Raw genomic sequence first — 21,414 nt, 5'->3', positions numbered from 1 at the left:
ATTGGGACCTCACACAGAGGTCCAGTACAGTGATTACAGCGGGCTGTTGTGAATAGCTTTGTCCCATGTGACCTCTGTGATCATTCACAATCACAATCCCAATCATTTCTCCTCTCTGGCTGCATTCTTGCACTCATTGAGAAGTACTGAGTGAGCTGTGATTGGTCACAGCTTGTCACATGGTACAAGGCTGTTGTGAATGGCCTTGTACCATGTGACCTCGGTGATCATTCACAGATTTCACACGTAGTAAGCAATGATGTCACAAGTGACATCTTGCTTACTACTTTGCATGTGATCACTGATTGGCCAATCAGTGATCACATGATCGGGACCTCGTACAGAGGTCCCGTCCGACGATCGGTGTTTCACTGTGTCCGGAGGACACAGCGGGCACCGGATCGCGCCCAGGGAGCGCGCACAGCTAGAAATGGCGGGTGCCGTTTATGAACGGCAACCCGCCCCTGGAGTGCCACCGCCCTGCCGTGGTTAAATGATAAAAAATATTCACATTATTAATAGCTAAGATGTTGTTATCTTTCACAAATCAAGAAAGAAAAAAAAAACAAAAAAAAAAACACACAAATAGGTAAAAGTAATGTTCAAACTGAGGTTGAAGAAGCGTAGCTACCAACTTTGAGTGAATCAAGGCCTTTTGCATCCTAATTCTTTACTTTCTATCTTTTAATATGTAAAAATTTGCATCTGCCAAGTTACATTTATATTTGGAAATACAGATAAAGGTTCGGTAGTCAGGTTGCATTTTAGGTCTAAATTTACTGAAAGACAGAAAATGCACAATTCTGTAAAACATATCATTTCGTTTCAGCTGTGCAATATGTATTATTGTTTCGATGACCCCCACCGAAAAGAATTGGACTAGCCCCGATAGGATGTTTTGGATTTGCCATGCCATTGTGTTTCATTTTATATTTGGCTCCCCCCCCCCCCCCATTTATTAATAAAATGTTTTCATCAAAGGCTTTCCATCAAGACATCAACTCCATCATGTGCAATTCAAGCTTGCAACTGGGAATATCCTGCTCTACAGAGTCATATCTGTGCCTTTTATAGCTCCACAATATGTAGCAATAATCATTTTAAACTGCATAAAGAGAGGAAATAATTGCCAGTATCGCCTAACCTTGCTCTGCTTACTCCTCATACTCTGTATTGGAGTATCTTAATTGAACACATTTTTTTTTTTTTTTTTTATTACAATGATTAACCAAGTCGCGAGAAAAGGTTACATCCAAAAAAAAATGACTCACAGTACCCAGCCATAATCTACTTCCAGGTAAAATGAAAACTTTTTCTTTTTTAAAAAAAAGGGAAAAAACCTTTTAGAAATTTGATGAAAAAAAGTGTGACAAAAAAGTGCAATTCTCCTCCCCCCCCCCCCCCCCCTCTTTGTAGGATTGAATGGCTACTTCTGTCGCTGGCCCAGACATCAAACTGTGAAGCAAGAGAAGGGGGGGGGGGGGTGGTGAGAGATTTAGGTGAAGCTTGTGTCCTGTGGAAGGAAGGGTGTGCACAGCTTAGGGTGAAGGGCAATGAAAATGCTTCACTTGACATAGTACGACCAGTAAACCGCGTTAAACAATCCAAACGTGATGGGGAAAATGATCCTGGACCATTTGTCGATGGTGCTGACATCTGTCAGGTCTGGAATCTTAAGCTTTAACTTAGAAGAGCGTCGCCGGAGGCGGCAGTTGGCACGTCCACGTGTGGCTGCTAGAGGAACATGGCGCTCCAGGGGAGTCTGGCCAAAAGTGTCCCCTCTAGATGTTAGCTGCTTGCGGAACTGGATCCCTGAGGTGTCGTATGACAGGACGGAGTTCCGGGAATCACCAATACTGCTTCCCATCTCGGCTGACATCAACTCACTGCTCATGTCAAGGGTGGTAAGAAGAATGTTTCCATACGGGTCAACCTAGAGAGATGGACATGATTATCGGAATCACATAATACATATATGACACATGCAAATTTAGCTGAAACTGTGTCCATTTTTGCCTTTTCTTGCAGATGATACAGCTTTATATACAGTTGCAAGAAAAAGTATGTGAACCCCTTGGGATTACGTGGAGTTTTGCATGAATTGGGCATAAAATGTGCTCTGAACGTCATCTAAGTCACAACAATAGAAGAACACAGTCTGCTGAACATAATACTACACAAACATTAGATGTGGCCATGGTTTAATTGCACATAACATGTAAACATTCACAGTGCAGGGAGGAAAAAGTATGTGAACCCCTTGGGATTATGTGGAGTTTTGCATGAATTGGGCATCAAATGTGCTCTGAACGTCATCTAAGTCACAACAATAGAAGAACACAGTCTGCTGAACATAATACTACACAAACATTAGATGTGGCCATGGTTTAATTGCACATAACATGTAAACATTCACAGTGCAGGGAGCAAAAAGTATGTGAACCCCTTGGGATTACGTGGAGTTTTGCATGAATTGGGCATAAAATGTGCTCTGAACGTCATCTAAGTCACAACAATAGAAGAACACAGTCTGCTGAACATAATACTACACAAACATTAGATGTGGCCATGGTTTAATTGCACATAACATGTAAACATTCACAGTGCAGGGAGGAAAAAGTATGTGAACCCCTTGGGATTACGTGGAGTTTTGCATGAATTGGGCATCAAATGTGCTCTGAACGTCATCTAAGTCACAACAATAGAAGAACACAGTCTGCTGAACATAATACTACACAAACATTAGATGTGGCCATGGTTTAATTGCACATAACATGTAAACATTCACAGTGCAGGGAGCAAAAAGTATGTGAACCCCTTGGGATTACGTGGAGTTTTGCATGAATTGGGCATCAAATGTGCTCTGAACGTCATCTAAGTCACAACAATAGAAGAACACAGTCTGCTGAACATAATACTACACAAACATTAGATGTGGCCATGGTTTAATTGCACATAACATGTAAACATTCACAGTGCAGGGAGGAAAAAGTATGTGAACCCCTTGGGATTACGTGGAGTTTTGCATGAATTGGGCATCAAATGTGCTCTGAATGTCATCTAAGTCACAACAATAGAAGAACACAGTCTGCTGAACATAATACTACACAAACATTAGATGTTGCCTTGGTTTAATTGCACATAACATGTAAACATTCACAGTGCAGGGAGGAAAAAGTATGTGAGGCCCTAGCTTAATGACTTCTCCCAGAGCTAATTGGAGCCAGGAGTGAGCCAACCTTGACTCCAATCAGTGTGATGATATTGGATGTGTTGCTGACAGCTGTCCTGCCCTTAAAAAACACACACCTGTTTTGGGTTTACTGGTTTCAAGAAGCACCGTCTGATGTGAACCATGCCTCGCAGAAAAGAGCTCTCGGAAGACCTACGATCAAGAATTGTTGACTTGCATGAAGCTGGAAAGGGTTACAAAAGTATCTCCTTGAGCCTTGATGTTCATGTGTCCACGGTAAGACAGACTGTCTACAAATGGAGAAAGTTTAGCACTGTTGCTACTCTCCCTAGGCGTGGTCGTACTGTAAAAATGACTGCAAGAGCACAGCGCAGAATGCTGCATGAGTTAAAGAAGAATCCCAGAGTGTCAGCTAAAGACCTACAGAAATCTCTGGCACATGCTAACATTTTTGTTGACACATCTACAATAAGGAAAACATTAAACAAGAATGGAGTACATGGGAGGACACCACGGAGGAAGCCATTGCTGTCCAAAAAGAAGATTGCAGCACGTTTGAAGTTTGCAAAAGAGCATCTGGATGTTCCACAGCACTGCTGGCAGAATATACTGTGGACAGATGAAACCAAGATTGAGTTGTTTGGGAAGAACACACAACACTATGTGTGGAGAAAAAAAGGCACAGCACACCAACATCAAAACCTCATCCCCACTGTGAAACATGGCGGAGGGAGCATCACGGTTTGTGGCTGCTTTGCTGCCTCTGGTCCTGGACGGATTGTTGTCATTGATGGGAAAATGAATTCCAGAGTTTATCAAGACATTTTGCAGGAAAACGTACGACTGAAGCTCCGCAGAGGATGGGTGATGCAACAGGACAATGACCCAAAGCATACAAGTAATTCAACAAAACAATGGCTGCAACAGCACAGAATACGCCTTCTGGAGTGGCCCAGTCAGGGTCCTGACCTCAACCCGATTGAAATGCTGTGGCATGACCTTAAGAGAGCGATTCACACCAGACATCCTAAGAATATTGCTACACTGAAACCGTTTTGTGAAGAGGAGTGGTCCAAAATGACTCCAGATCGTTGTGCAGGTCTGATCTGCAACTACAGGAAACGTTTGGTTGAGGTTATTGCTGCCAAAGGAGGGTCAACCAGTTATTAAGTCCAAAGGTTCACATACTTTTTCCTCCCTGCACTGTGAATGTTTACATGTTATGTGCAATTAAATCATGGCAACATCTAATGTTTGTGTAGTATTATGTTCAGCAGACTGTGTTCTTCTATTGTTGTGACTTAGATGACGTTCAGAGCACATTTTATGCCCAATTCATGCAAAACTCCACGGAATCCCAAGGGGTTCACATACTTTTTCTTGCAACTGTATATGAATTTTACCAATGGTGGGCAAATTCTACAATGGGCCTTCTATTGATGAGCAGTTTTTCGGGCCTGCTATTCATGTACTGCCCAAGTATAAACATTTATTCACTATGCATAGATAGATGGATAGATGTAGGTGAAGTAACCTTGGAAAACCCTAAACTCTTTCATGGTCAATCTAACTATCTTGCCTAAATGGCATCAAGGGCAAATAGGTGAAGCATTCTGCTTGCCTTAATGCCGATCAGGCTGGAAGTAAAGGAGGTGATCACTGCCAGGGACCACCTGGGTATTTTACACCTGGAGAACAGTTGGGCATCATGATAAAATGTCCTCTTCCCACCTACAATGCTTAGGTCTACATGACAACAGAAGAGGGTCCTTTGTCTAACTTAGATCTAAATGGGACCGAAATCCCATATAGTCTCCTAAAATAAGACATCCTGGTCACCATCTTCCAATACCAACTCATTTAGCTATGTATGTATCATAGTTAGTCTGGCTGAAAAAAGACAAAAGTCCATCCAGTATCAGTTTGGTATCAGTTTATATCCTTATCTATTTAATCGCTTAGCCATCTACTATCTGACAACCATCCAACTGCCATTGATTTTACAACCATTCTTCTACAAAAGACCCCTCAAATCTTCTTATCAAACATTTTTTTTTTTTTACTATGTTCTACTTGAGTTGTGATCAGGGGCGGACTGACAACTCATGGGGCCCCCGGGCAATAGGGGATCATGGGGCCCCTGTGTCCTTGCCAAAATTCAAAAAAGCCTATGAAAAAGGTACCAGGGGCATCTCATGGGGCCCCCTACTGACCCTGGGCTCTCAATAGGGGATCATGGGGCCCTTGTGTCTTTACCTAAACTCAAAAAAGCCTATGAAAAAGGTACCAGGGGCATCTCATGGGGCCCCCTACTGACCCTGGGCTGTGCCCGAGTTTCCAAATGGGGGTGTACAATCTAAGGTCCCTAACTCACATTCATACATACACATACTAGGGACAATTTAGACAGGAGCCAATTAACCTACCAGCATGTCTTTGGTGTGTGGGAGGAAACCGGAGTACCCAGAGGAAACCCATGCAGGCACAGGGAGAACATGCAAACCCGAGTACTGCCAGGCGGAATTGCTAACCATTTAGCCACCAGTACAGTCCATTTAACATGATTTCCTATGAGACACATTCACATCTCCGTGTTTTCACCCGGTGCGTCTTTTGGAAAGGGTCGGGGACTTTTTTGAATGCAAAACGTTGCGTTCTTGGTTCTATAGACTTCGATGGAAACACTACAGAAAAGCATGTATTGTGTTTTTGCTGCATGTTTGCCACTTTTTGATGCTTTTTGCATTTTAAATGGGCCTAGCAACAAGAAAAATTGAAAAAAAAAATAAAAAAAAAATGTAACGCATCAAAAACGTGGCAAAAACGTAACGCAGAAATGGGTCAAACGCCACCTGCATAAGTGTGAACCTAGCCTAATGCCATACACTGCATGCACGAGATCCTGCAGCTTAGCTTTGAGATCTACCTCAAGGCACTAGCAGGGGCGGACTGACAACTCATGGGGCCCCCGGGAAATACGGGATCATGGGGCCCCTGTGTCCTTGCCAAAACTCAAAAAAAGCCTATGAAAAAGGTACCAGGGGCATCTCATGGGGCCCCCTACTGACCCCGGGCCCTCGGGCAGTGCCCGAGTTTCCAAATGGTCAGTCCGCCCCTGGTTGTGATATGCCTGGCCTGAAGAAGTGTCTGTATGTATACCTTGACATGTATTACCAATGTTGTAACCTTGTTATACCTTCAATAAAGCCCTTTTCTGATGATACCAACTCAACATTGTGTCCATCTTTAAATAATCTCTAATAACCCACTCCTTTTGAGCACCTATGAGTTCAATTTTTTAAGGCCTGCTATTTCTATCCCTTGTTACGTAGTTAGTCTGGCTGAAAAAAAAGACAAAAGCCCATCCAGTTCAAACATTAAAAACCAAAAAAGTTATAATCCTACACCCACAGTTGATCCAGAGGAAGGCAAAAAACCCAGCAAAGCACGATCCAATTTGCTCCTGCAGGGGAAAAAATTCCTTCCTGATCCCCCGAGAGGCAATCGGATATTCCCTGGATCAACTTTACCTATAAATGTTATATCCAGTTATATTCTGTGTATCCAAGAAAGAATCCAGGACTTTCCTACAGCAATCCACTGAGCTGGCCACAACCAACTCTGGAGGGAGTCTATTCCACATTCTCACAGCTCTCACTGTGAAGAAACCTTTCCGTGTTTGGAGATAACTCCTTTTGTTGGAGTTTGTTTAGGAAGTACTTCTTATGTTCAAAAAAGTGTTTGTACAGCCAAAACTTTTTAACTTTAGATTTTTTTAGATTTTTATAACTAGAACCCCAGTCCAGTTTATAGGGTCTGGATATACAAGGATGGAAGCAACAGAAGCAGAATGTTTAAAGTCCAGAGTTTGGTTTAGTCATACTCTTATATCATAAAAATTCAACATGTTTCAGGGGTTCAAAGGATACCCCTTCATTAGGTCTACAAATAACACATATTGCATTATTGACTGCTATGGTATAGGACAGCTCGGGGGCCATATGTGGCCCCCTTCTTGCCTTTATCTGGCCCTTGGGGGACTTTTCCCTCTACTGATACAAGACATTATTCCTCCCACTGACACCAATATTGGGGCAATATTCCTGCTACTGACACCATCAATTGGACACTATTCCTCACACTGACATCAACAATGGGACACTATTCCTCCCACTGACATCAACAATGGGACACTATTCCTCCCACTGACACCAATGATGGGGCACCATTCCTCCCACTGATACCAATGATGGGGCACTATTCCTCCCACTGACACCAATGATGTGGCACCATTCCTCCCACTGATACCAATGATGGGGCACTATTCCTCCCACTGACACCAATGAAGGGGTACTATTCCTCCCACTGACACCAATGATGGGGCATTATTCTTCCCACTGATACCAATGATGTGGCACCATTCTTCCCACTGATACCAATGATGGGGCACTATTCCTCCCACTGATACCAATGATGGGGCATTATTCCTCCCACTGATACCAATGATGGGGCACTATTCCTCCCACTGATACCAATGATGTGGCACCATTCTTCCCACTGACATCAATAATGGGGCACTCCTCCTCATACTAACAGCAATGATGGGACACTATTCCTACCACTGACACCAACAATGGGATATAATTCCTGATACTGTCATCAACAATGGGGCATTTGTCACAGACCACTTACATATATTAATATTAATTATGACTAATCATAAAAACCAAATATTTTGCAAGCTTGCCATCAATATAAGTGCCGAATCATAATTTAGATTTAACAATATGTAAGTGGTCTGTGACAAATGGTAGTATTTACTATTCTTCAATTATAGCTGAGACCAAAAGATATACAAGTTAAGCTGAAATAGTATATACCAGTTGAAAGTTGAGTAGACTATATTTAGAGATAGTTGGTTAAAAGTATTTGGTAGTTATGTCAAGGTTATTAGAAGTGACTTACTATTACATTACGTATTTTCTGTGTATATTTAGTATACGTCTCTAACACTGATACATATATAGTTTAGTGATTATACATTGATATGTTCTTAAGCTATACTATCTTTTAAATATATAGCTAAGGGTTACATCATTGGTACATCAGCATACATATGTTCCTGTCCATCAAACATCATATGTATAGCATCTTTCCCTTTTATGAATTGGCTTTGCTAAGCAGTAATACTTTCCATAGAAGGTATTATGATCACTAACTATGACGTACATTTGCCTCATAAAAGACCATCGGAACGGACAAGGGACACACTCACGCTCACACACACTCTCTCTGATACACACAAGCTACATGATTCCTGCATACACACGTCTGAGAAGCTGCAACAGGCGCATACTGAGATCACTTCCAGCTACAATTTAGTCACATCCGTCTTCTCTCTCGGACTTTGAGTTGGACAAGGACATGAGAATCGCACATGGCAAGAACAGCCATGACAGATAATGGTGACTTTTTCTTTGAACTTTCGCTTGTCAGTTTTACAGTAGTTTCATCTACATGGAACTGTTCATAATACGCTTTACATTGTTTATTTGACACCATTGTGTGATAGAATAAAATCACACTTCATTTTTTATTACAATGGCTCTTTCATTCATAATCGCCTCAAGACACTAGAAGAAGAATTATATGTGTCTAAAAATCCAACATTTTGGTGAGCCAGCCACCGCCGAACGTTTTTTCTACGGTTTTTCCCATACCTTGTTAAGGGGGAAAAACGCACGATTCTGTGATTGTCAAGTTTTGGGAAAAACACGGTGAAAAGTACCTAGCAGAACAGGCGATTATACAGACTTGGACGAGAATTCCAGTGACTGAGCCGGGTCAAACGAGAAAATCTTCTGATTACGGTGAGTAACAATTATGGAATTTATTGATGACTTAGTAAATGAAAGCAAGTTAGAATTTAAAGATGTTTCTTTATATCCTGAAGACAGTCAGCTATGGCACTATATGTATAATGAATGTTTACAGGCCAATATTCAGATAGATAAATCTAGATTTACTGTGCACAGACAACGTAAAAAGATATCTAACATCTTAAATTTAGTAAGAATATTCAACAAAATGATTTTGAATGTTGATTTATCTGTTAAAAAAACTTGTACATTAAAACAGACAGAATGTAGCACTGTACAGCATGAAAATTTGTCTCAAGATGCTCCTAGTTGCCCAAACTGTGACATTTTCTGTAATTACATAGAAAATCTTGAGGAACAAATTGACTCAGAGACAAATCTTTTGTTAAGACTGCAGAATGACAGTAAACAGGTTGCCATGATAAACACAGATGACAAACAGAGTGATTCAAAACCAGAGCCACGCCTGTCCGCTATCTCTGAAAGTTCGGATATTGACTCTGATGACGAAACACAAATTAAACATAAAGAATTGTTATGTAAAACTGCAAAACTTAAGTTGCAAATACATAATCAATTAATGAAAGTTTTAAAAGACATTCCTGCTTATGATCCAGATAAAGATATTTATAGCAACATGGAAATATATGAAATGCATGTCAAATGCCATCAGATTTCAGATCATGACATAAATTATTTATTTCCGATGTGGCTACCAATTAAATTTATGTCTCGCATTAAAAATTCTGTTGTTAACGATAAAGATCAGAAAAAACATAATGACGCGACAGACAGACTGCGACAATTGCTGTTATGTTCAACAGGTGAAGACGTACCTTCTGTAGAAATGCTCGACTTACTGCAGACTACTGCTGACGAAGACCCTTTTGAATTTAAAAGCAAGTTTTCCAAAGCATATAAAATTATATTTGGAGTAGAAAATGAGGAAGACTCAGCTATGATCAAAGCTTTTGTAAAGAAATTCACATATTTAGACCCAGTAACCATTGTCATAGCCGAGGAAAAACAAAATTTGAATGATATAGTAAGTTTCATTGACAAAATTCGAAGAAAATTGAAAAATAGTAATATCACTTATGAGGTGGCTGCGCTTCAAAGTGACAAAAACAGTCAGATTACAGTTCTGCCAGGAACTACAGGTCCCAGTAAGAATGACAACGACAGATGCAAGCAAGCGAGTCATAATGAGGATACCACATGTTTTCACTGTCATAAACAAGGTCATATCAGGCGCCATTGTTGGAAGTTTAAATTTGAAGCACAAATAAAGAAACTGGAAATAAAAAGTGAAAAAGCAGCTTTTGTACAACCTGCTGTGTTGTGTAATGATGAAAGTTTAACTGAATTGCCTTCTGCCTCATCAGTTAAACAAATTCACACTTTGACTAGAAACAACTGTTCTGACAACATGGTGAGAAGGGCTGTCACTGACAGAAATGGTTTATTACCAGTTCCAAAAATAGAATCACGTCCACATTCATCCCCGATATCGTTAGAATTTGTCGCTCCAATTGTATTGGATGACAATGGAAGGCCTTTTATAGACGGATTACTAAATGGTAAAAAGATCAGATTCCTAATTGACAGCGGATCTGAGATTAATCTGACCAGAGAAAACGTACCTGTGAAACCAAATTCACCCATGTGTAAAATAAAAGGTTTTAATAATACAGGTCATTCCACTGCTAGACAGGTGCCCAATGTAACATTTGAAGTACCTGGGCTAGTGAAAACTAACATTGATATTTGGTATAGTAATGCCACCGAGAATATTCTTGGCATTGATTTTATCAATAAGCAAAAGTGGATTATTGATATTATGACGAAAGTTATTTGCAGGAACCCTTCTAGGCCCAAATCAATGTTAATGGATCCTTCTATATACAGTGATGTTGGTTTCAACTCTAAAATGTTTACAGCACAAAAATGGCCTGATATTGATGGTAATTATGCTTTACAAGAATTGGTAGAACGTTTTCCAAGTTTGTGGTCAAAATTTAAAAATGACATAGGAACTTTGAAAGATACAGAATTGAATATTGAGGGAAAAGACCCCATACCCCTTAATCAGTATGAGTTACCACAAGAATCAATAGGACCACTTTCTGCCATTATTCAAGAGTTTGTACAACTTGGGATTTTAAAGAAAACACAATCAGTGGTAAATAACTGTATTTGGCCTATCAAAAATGCTGACAATTCATATTCTTTGTCAGTTGATTTCAGGACACTGAATAAACATATCACAAATAACAAAGCGGTTGTTCCTGATCATTCTAATATCAAGTTACATTTAAAGGCCGAATCCAAAGTGTTTTCTGTTTTGGAAATCGATAACAGTCATTTTTCGATCCCCATAGCTAAAAGTTGTCAATACAAGTTAGCTTTTAAGTTTCAGAAAGAGACCTATCCATTCACTCGATTAGTAGCTGATTTAGACATCAGTGATGGTATAGTCCATGAATCCATAGCAAAAATTCTATCACAATTTTCAAGGCCAGAATGCATTTTTCAGCATGTAAATACAATTATGCTAAGTACGCAGAATGTTAACGAACATATTACTCTTTTGTCTGAGTTATTTATGTTGTTACAGGATGCAGGTCTTAAATTAAACCCGGACAGAGTTCAGTTGATGAAAAGTCAGGTGAAATGCTTTCACATGCAGATCAGTCAAGGAAAGAGACAATTATTACATGAAACAGTCAGAGCTATCACTGCCTTTCCAGTTCCTACAACTCATAAAGCATTGCAACAATTTTTGAAAAACATAAATCATTGCAAAGAGTTTATACATGGTTTCGCAGAGAAAGTTAAGCCATTATATCATCTTTTGAAGAGTAAAAATAACTTAGTTGACCAATGGGGTCCAAATGAGAATAATGCTTTAAAAGTGTTGAAAAAGGATTTGCAGAATGCGCCAGCATTAGGTACTATTGAGGTTTGTTCCAATGCTCCTTTTGTTGTGAAAACTCATGTATCTGATAATGCAATTTCAGTAACTTTGTCTCAATTAAAAGAAGGTAATGAGAGACTAATTAGTTACTTCTCCAGAAATTTATCACCATTGGAAAAAACTTTGACATCAGAGGCACAACAACTGTTGAGTTTCTTTTATGCAATCAAAGCTTCACAAAGCACAGTAAAGTCACATAGTATCATATTACAGTCTCCTGACAGTTCACTAAGAAGAAATCTTGAGGAAGATACATTCAGAGAATGCCGTGGATAAGAGCACTGTTAGCCAAACACATTGTGATAGATACAGCTGTATCAGACAAGTCTCTACCTCACATTCACAGCAACACATGCATTACTAAAGAACACTCTAACACCAGAATAATGACATCAGCACAGAAAACAGTTACGCATATTTCTAATATTATAGGGATGAGAACAAAGGCATAAACCTTTGTCATCTCTGGGGTGATACAAAACCTTTCTTTGTTTAATAAAACAGGGTTTTGCGGTCATGACCTATGATGAAATATTGCGTCCTGTCATACCTAAATAACACACTACTTTTGTATTCTAGTTTAGGTAATCTTAGACAGGATTAGGACAGTATTTTGATTGATATATAGAGGTTTTCTGTAAAAGGAAATAGGAAGTAATGTTACTTCACAATATGTGTTTCAAACTCATACACTGATTGTTTCATAATCTTCCATAATCTTTCATATTTGTTGAAATAGGTGCAAGACTAATGCAATGTTTGTGCCAAAGTAATGATACTGCATTTCTTTACAGAAATGACATCTAAAATCAAATATGAAGCGTAACAATCTCCTACAAGCCAACGTGAAGGAATTTGAACGTTAAAGAAGTGTTCTTCATATGGAAGAAGATTGAACAAGAGCTTAATACTTCACACTTGTGACTGATTTATCACGTTCAACAAAGATGTTTCTACTTTACAGAACTTAACGAAGATATTTTATAGACATTGCATGAAGAAAAGATTCATCAAGAGGAAATCTATTTATTAATGATAAAACAATTTATTATTGAAAATATTGTTATAGGTCACATATACATTTTAATGATCCTTTTATTCCGATACTTACATCCATATTGGGATAATATTATTATTATTATTTTTTACATATTCATATACGGAATATTTTTTGGTTAAAACTTCACAGAGTTATTCCAGTTATTAGAATATCTTTTGTTAAAAGATACAAGAAACATATTACTCTTATAGGAGCAATATAAACTTATGACACATTTTAGAATGGAAAGTATATTTCCGGAACCTTAAAATATTATACAAATATGGAAATATAATACATTAATTATTATTTTTATTTTTATTATTATTACTATTATCATATATCAATTAACATTATGATTAAGAATTTTTAGGAAGAGAAACTAAAGATTAGGTATAGAGTTTTGAAGGAAAGTTATTTTTGATTGGTCCAGTTATGAGGAATATATACGATCATTTGGTATAAGACTGTGTGTATGGGACATGAATGAAGTGTGCATTGATTTGGCATTAATTTTAGACTAATCATAATAAGGGGGAAATGTTAAATCTAAATTATGATTCGGCATTTATATTGATGGCAAGCTTGCAAAATATTTGGTTTTTATGATTAGTCATAATTAATATTAATATGTGTAAGTGGTCTTTGACAAATGGTAGTATTTACTATTCTTCAATTATAGCTGAGACCAAAAGATATACAAGTTAAGCTGAAATAGTATATACCAGTTGAAAGTTGAGTAGACTATATTTAGAGATATTTAGGCATAGAAGTATTTGGTAGTTATGTCAAGGTTATTAGAAGTGACTTACTATTACATTACGTATTTTCTGTGTATATTTAGTATACGTCTCTAACACTGATACATATATAGTTTAGTGATTATACATTGATATGTTCTTAAGCTATACTATCTTTTAAATATATAGCTAAGGGTTACATCATTGGTACATCAGCATACATATGTTCCTGTCCATCAAACATCATATGTATAGCATCTTTCCCTTTTATGAATTGGCTTTGCTAAGCAGTAATACTTTCCATAGAAGGTATTAAGTTCGCTAACTATGACGTACATTTGCCTCTTAAAAGTGCATGAGACACAGACACAGGGACACATACACACTCACGCTCACACACTAATATTGACACTTTGACATACACGTACACACACGGATGAGATGCTGGAACAGGTGCTGCAAGACGAGATCATCATTAACGTCACGTCCGGCTCTTTCTCTCTCGGACTCTGAGTTGGAGAAGGACATGAGAATCGCACATGGCAAGGACAGCCATGACAGATAATGGTGACTTTGTTTTAAACCTTCGCTTGTCATTTTTACAATAGTTTTATCTACATGGAACTGTTCATAATACGCTTTACATTGTTATTTTACTCCATTGTGTGATAGAATAAAATCACACTTCATTTTTATTTCAATGGCTCTTTCATTCATAATCGCCTCAAGACACTAGAAGAAGTATTATATGTGTCTAAAAATCTAACAGTAGACAATACACAGAGAGCCCTCCATTGGTCTATGGGGATAGGGGGCATGCTGGGACATGTAGTCCATACACAGAGAGTCATCCATAGAGGTTTATGGTTATAGAGGGCATGCTGGGACATGTAGTCCAAACACAGAGAGCCCTCCATCGGTCTATGGGGATGGGCATGCTGGGACATGTAGTCCGTACACAGAGAGCCCTCTAGTGTGAAATCTGCACAGAGAAAGATGAAATAATAGGCCGCAGTGTTCACAATAAACATTACAACTAAAAAAAATAAATAAATAAAATGAAATAAAAAGATGAACTCTGCTCTGTATACAACATTCTCCTAGATCTGATCATCTTTATTGCATCCAATAGGAAATATTCCAGATATTCCATATATAGTGCTGAGTTCTATAGGATGTCATTATAAGGAATGAATAGGATCCTATCCAGCTCTGCTGATGGTAATATAAATGTATATAATAATAGGAGGCGCCTTCCTCTACTCACTTCAAGAACTCATTATATAACCAAAATAACCCAGTGATTCCAAGAATGTGTCGCTGGCCCTTTAAGATGTTGTTTTTGTAAACACTCTCACTCTCCCTTTCCCTCTCTCTCGCTTTCCCTTTCCCTCTCTCTCGCTCGCCCTTTCCCTCTCTCTCGCTCGCCCTTTCCCTCTCTCTCTCACTGTGATCACATGACCAGATTTGACCTTTCCGCGCAGCAGTGCAGAGGCTCTCAGTTTGAGTTTCTTCTTGTCAGAGTCAAGACGCTTTTTTAAAAGCTCCTGATAAGTTCTCATTCTATTGCAAGATATTTAATCTCTATTGATTGGTATTGAGTATCCACTGATACCCTTCAATCAATAGCGATCAGCAAAAGCTTTTTAACGGTTTTTTTTTTAAATCTGTTGTACTAATTTAGTGGCAGTTTGCCATCTATTTAAAAATGACCCAGCAGATCCTCACCGTGTTTCTTACCCTGCTGTTTGCATGGGGAGGAAAAAGATACGTCCCCGACCACTCTTCAGAGATCCCGATACACCTGAATCAGGAGATCAATACAACAGAGCAGCATATGGAAGAATTCATCAAAGGAACGGAAAATGACCCCCCAGAGATACGCCTGCTGGTGAAGGAGGAGAGCAAGTCATCAGAGCAGCAAGTGGAGGAAAAGGTCAGAGAAATGGAAGATGACCCCCCAGAGAGCCACAAGCCAGTGAAGGAGAAGAGCATTAAGTCAATGGAAGAGCAAGTTGAGGAATCGGTCAGAGAAGCTGCAAACGAGCCTCCAGAACCCTCCAGCTGGTTTTCATTACTGACCACCACTGCATACTGGTTTCAGATCATACTCCTGATAAGTGCCATCATTCTGAAATACATCCTGCACAGAAACGACCTGGCCCTGAGAGTAGGACAATATTTGATTTTCCAGAAGCTGATTGAACTCATTCAGGAAGGACTGGGCAACTTCAATTTCCAATGGTCCAGCGATGGGGCGGCCTTAGAGAATGGAGACCCATCCCTGTTTATAAATATTGATGCAGAATATTTCAGGTCAAACGCCTTTCACTGGGTTATCTTAATGCTGCTGTTGCTACTCATAATACTGCTCGTAATGCTGCTGGTGCTGACAGTGTACGTATTGCTGATGATGCTGAATGAGCTGTCGTTTAGCCGATTCTCCCCCGCTAGGCGACTTCGTGCTATTTGGTGTCTTTTCAAACCACGAAAGACAGATAATATCACCCTTCCCAGACCCAGCATCACATCTCCAAGGGGTCCCATACATGTTTATGTACAGGATACGCCACCCGAGCCAACAATCCTGCCATCAGGAGCTAGGAATGCTCACAAACAGACTTCACCACGCAAGCCGAAAAGGAGCCGCCACGTTGCTTGCCATTGTCCGAGTGATAACATCATTCCAACTTCAAGTGCTTCACCCCAGATGAAGAAGCTCAGGAAAAACCGCATGCTCAGACGACTCAGTGCATTTTGGAGTCATTTCAAAAAAAAAAAGACTGATGACATCACACCGAGTGATAACTTCACCCCGCCGAGTGATAACATCACCCTTCCCAGACCCAGCATTAAGCCTCCAAGGGGTCCCATACCTGTTTATGTACAGGATACCCCATCCAGGAGAACAATCCTGTCATCAGGAGCTAGGAATGCTCACAAACAGACTCCACCACGCAAGCCGAAAAGGAGCCGCCATGTTGCCTGCCAGTGTCCGAGTGATAACATCATTCCTACATCAAGTGCCTCACCCCAGATGAAGAAGCTCAGGAAAAACCGCATGCTCAGGCGACTCAGTACATTTTGGAGTCTTTTAAAACCAAAAAAGACTGATGACATCACACCGAGTGATAACTTCACCCCGCCGAGTGATAACATCACACCTCCAAGGGGTCCCATACATGTTTACGTACAGGATACGCCACCCCAGCCAACAATCCTGCCATCAAGTGCTAGGAATGCTTACACAGTCTCCACCACTCAAGCTAAAAAGGCGCCGCCATGTTGCCTGCCAGTGTCCGAGAGATAACATCATTCCTACATCAAGTGCTTCACCCCAGGTGAATAAGCTCAGGAAAAACCGCATGCTCAGGCGACCAAAAAAGACTGATGACATCACACCGAGTGATAACTTCACCCCGCCGAGTGATGACATCACCAGACCCAGCATCACACCTCCAAGGGGTCCCATACATGTTTATGTAGAGGATGCGCCACCCGAGCCAACAATCCTGCCATCAAGTGCTAGGAATGCTCACACAGTCTCCACCACTCGAGCCAAAAAGGCGCCGCCATGTTGCCTGCCAGTGTCCGAGAGATAACATCACCTTACCAAGGAGTGATAACATCACCTTACCGAGGAGTGATAACATCACCTTACCGAGGAGTGATAACATCACCTTACCGAGGAGTGATAACATCACCTTACCAAGGAGTGATAACATCACCTTACCAAGGAGTGATAACATCTCCTTACCGAGGAGTGATAACATCACCTTACCGAGGAGTGATAACATCACCTTACCGAGGAGTGATAACATCACCTTACCGAGGAGTGATAACATCACCTTACCGAGGAGTGATAACATCTCCTTACCGAGGAGTGATAACATCACCTTACCGAGGAGTGATAACATCACCTTACCGAGGAGTGATAACATCACCTTACCAAGGAGTGATAACATCTCCTTACCGAGGAGTGATAACATCACCTTACCGAGGAGTGATAACATCTCCTTACCAAGGAGTGATAACATCTCCTTACCAAGGAGTGATAACATCACCTTACCAAGGAGTGATAACATCTCCTTACCAAGGAGTGATAACATCACCTTACCGAGGAGTGATAACATCTCCTTACCAAGGAGTGATAACATCTCCTTACCAAGGAGTGATAACATCACCTTACCAAGGAGTGATAACATCACCTTACCAAGGAGTGATAACATCACCTTACCAAGGAGTGATAACATCTCCTTACCGAGGAGTGATAACATCACCTTACCGAGGAGTGATAACATCTCCTTACCGAGGAGTGATAACATCTCCTTACCGAGGAGTGATAACATCACCTTACCAAGGAGTGATAACATCACCTTACCAAGGAGTGATAACATCTCCTTACCGAGGAGTGATAACATCACCTTACCGAGGAGTGATAACATCTCCTTACCGAGGAGTGATAACATCTCCTTACCAAGGAGTGATAACATCACCTTACCGAGGAGTGATAACATCACCTTACCGAGGAGTGATAACATCACCTTACCAAGGAGTGATAACATCTCCTTACCAAGGAGTGATAACATCTCCTTACCGAGGAGTGATAACATCTCCTTACCAAGGAGTGATAACATCTCCTTACCGAGGAGTGATAACATCACCTTACCAAGGAGTGATAACATCACCTTACCGAGGAGTGATAACATCATTCCATCACCAAGAGCTCAGGAAAAACAACTCAGGCAACTTAAGAATTTTTGGTGTTGTTCAAGGACCAGCTCACTCAATGAATAGACACCTGCCTTTTGACGGAGAACATCTCTTTGATGCCTCTATAGCAGGGGTCCTCAAACTTTTTAAACAGGGGGCCAGTTCACTGTCCCTCAGACCGTTGGAGGGCCGGACTATAGTTTAAAAAAAAAAAAAACTATGAACAAATGCGGCCACAGTACAGGAGATGACCAGAGACTGCGGACATACAACGGCGGCGGGAATACTGAGCCGGCCGCTCCATAAGACGCACAGAAATTTCCCCCCAAGTGTGTCTTATGGAGCAAAATATACGGCAAATGCAGGACACCTTGTTGGGTCAGATCTGTGTACAATGTAAAGAGAGAGAGGAGGGGGGGGGGGAGATAAGGAGGGGAGAGAGAGAAAGAGGAGGGGGGGGAGAGAGGAGGGGGGAGAGAGAGGAGGGGGGAGAGAGAGAGGAGGAGGAGAGAGAGAGGAGGAGGAGAGAGAGAGGAGGAGGAGAGAGAGGGGGGGAGAGAAAGAGAGGGGGGGAAGAAAGAGAGAGGAGGGGGGGGGGAGAGAGAGAGAGGGGGAGGGGGCAGAGAGAGAGTGAAAGAGAGAGGGGGGGAGAGAGTGAGGAGGAGGGGGAGAGAGGGGGAAAGAGAGAGGCAGGAGATCGATCATCTTTTGCACTTATATAGGGTCTGTGGCCATGATACCCGACATGCAGCGATGGAGTCTCCTCTCTTGCTCCCCCTCTTCATGGTCAGCTCTAGGCTCCACCCTCCAACCGTGACGGTTGCATGCACTGATCAGAATAGATGGCCGGCTGGCTGCAGAGATGCCGGGTGAGTGGTGCGGGTGCATAAGCCGAGCCCACCCTCCCCTGTTCTAGAATTGCTGATCCCGCCCTCCTGCCTCCCGCCCGAGCCCTGCCGAGCTCTCCCGACCTGCCAAACCCTAGTCCCTTGCCTCGCGGCAGATACGCCCCTGCCCGGCGGGCCGGATAAATGTCCTCGGTGGGCCGCATGTGGCCCGCGGGCCGTAGTTTGAGGACCCCTGCTCTATAGTTTGTGTGAAAAAAAAAAAGTGTACAATGCAATGTGGTGGGACTGTCCCAGCCGTGCGACCCCCCTGCAGCATGGGGCCGGGTCGCAGTTGCAATGCCTGTAGGTACGCCCCTGCAACATGCCTTGTCTTTGGTGTGGCTGGATCACACCAATGCATTGTGGTAGTGTGCAGGAACCAAAATGAAGTACAGCAGGCTGTACTTTTTCTAGCGTACCGCAGTCACCACATGCTGATAGTCAGAGTATACTGATCAACCCAGCAGCTGATTGGCTGCATGCGCCGATCGAGAAAAAACTTCCAACAAGCCCATTCATGAGATAGATTAACTTTTCATGAGCAAGGACAGCCATAGATGGATTGAAATTCAGCTGGATTCTGAACCAGACGAACTTCAATTCATTTATAGCCAACTTTAGGTCCAATCAAGACAAGGCAAGTGCGGGCGGTGTGCGCTGAAATAAAGTACGGCTGGCCGTGCTCTTTGTCCAGCGCAGCGCAGTCACCTCCCGCTGGCCAATAAAACTTCTTGAAATGTCACTATGTGACACAGAGGCGTAGCTAGGGGGGTACATATGTACACAAGGTACAGGGGCGCAAAAATGAGGCTTACAACCAGGGGCGTATTTGCCGCGAGGCAAACAAGGCGTTTGACTAGGGCCGGACTTTTTAGGGGTGGGGGGGGGCGGCGTGGTGCCGCCGCCCCTCCTCTTCCAACGGAAGGGACACTTAGTACAGGGACAGGCAGCGGGCTGCTGTGTCTTACCTGGCTCCGTGTCCCAGTCCCAAGACGATCCAGTCCAGGAGACGCTGCTGGAGGAGGGGTAGAGAGGTCCGCAGATCCGGTGTCTTCTTTTCCCTGGACGCGATGTGTGGGCGGGATGACATGCCGCCCCTGTAATCTGGCCACACCCTCGGGATCACTGGACAGCCTTTGGCCACTTGTACCTCCCCTGTGCTTGCGTGGTTTTCCCCCCAAACACATACCTTGCGTTGGTGGTGCAGTGGTGAGCATAGCTGCCTATCCAGCAGCTGACCCGGGTTCGATTCCTGGCCAACGCAATTTTCAAGATGGCTGCCTCGCCTGCGAAGTGCTTTTAGTCCCCAGGGAGAGAAGTGCTATACAAATAAAATGTTGAGGATATATTAGCGAAGGAATAAAATTTAAACCAAAACTAATGAAGCAAATGTGTTGTATGATTGTATGTTCTTAAACACTTCTGAATAATTTATTTCTTGCGCAAGGATATTATTTTGTATTCTCATTTTCAGCCAGTAGGTGGAGCACTCGGATCCTTTTCAGGTATTTTTTTCCGCTATCCTTAGCAATGTGGATGAAAAAAAAAGCCTGCTGCTTACTGTATACATCGCTCAATAGCACTCTCTGGCACTAGCAGGGGTGGACTGACAACTCATGGGGCCCCCGGGCAATAGGGGATCATGGGGCCCCTGTGTCCTTGCCCAAACTCAAAAAGCCTATGAAAAAAGGTACCAGAGGCATCTCATGGGGCCCCCTACTGACCCCGGGCCCTCGGGCAGTGCCCGAGTTTCCAAATGGTCAGTCCGCCCCTGGACACTAGTCATTCATGTCATCCTTACACTAACGGCCCCTTCCTGTTCCAACAAGACATTTTGGACAATTTCATGCTCCCAACTTTGTGGGAGGAGTTTGGGGATGGCCCCTTCCTGTTCCAACATGACTGCTCACCAGTGCACAAAGCAAGGTCCATAAAGACATGGAGGAGCCAGTTTGGGGTGGAGGAACTTGACTGGCCTGCACAGAG

The 21,414-nt window shown here is 41.9% G+C and overlaps 2 long non-coding RNA genes and 1 other non-coding gene across 3 annotated transcripts; 2 read left to right on the top strand and 1 right to left on the bottom strand.

Annotated features, from left to right (window-relative positions):
* Positions 1-757: 757 nt before the first annotated feature.
* Positions 758-21,251, bottom strand: LOC149441303 (uncharacterized). Its single transcript, XR_016307403.1, has 2 exons — positions 20,618-21,251; positions 758-1,933 (listed from the first exon to the last, which is right to left on the bottom strand). It is a non-coding gene; the product is annotated as an uncharacterized LOC149441303 (long non-coding RNA).
* On the top strand, positions 7,985-14,523 carry LOC149441305 (uncharacterized). Its single transcript, XR_016307402.1, has 2 exons — positions 7,985-9,063; positions 12,844-14,523. It is a non-coding gene; the product is annotated as an uncharacterized LOC149441305 (long non-coding RNA).
* TRNAD-AUC (transfer RNA aspartic acid (anticodon AUC)) lies at positions 20,621-20,692 on the top strand. Its single transcript has one exon. It is a non-coding gene; the product is annotated as a tRNA-Asp (tRNA).
* Positions 21,252-21,414: the final 163 nt, after the last annotated feature.

This window comes from Staurois parvus, unplaced genomic scaffold (assembly GCF_062004578.1).
Source record: "Staurois parvus isolate SC_StPar_1 unplaced genomic scaffold, SC_StPar_1.0 ptg001006l, whole genome shotgun sequence".
Taxonomy (NCBI): Eukaryota; Metazoa; Chordata; class Amphibia; order Anura; family Ranidae; genus Staurois; species Staurois parvus.
Note: the sequence above shows the minus strand (reverse complement) of the source record. Positions and strands in the feature narration are given on the sequence as shown.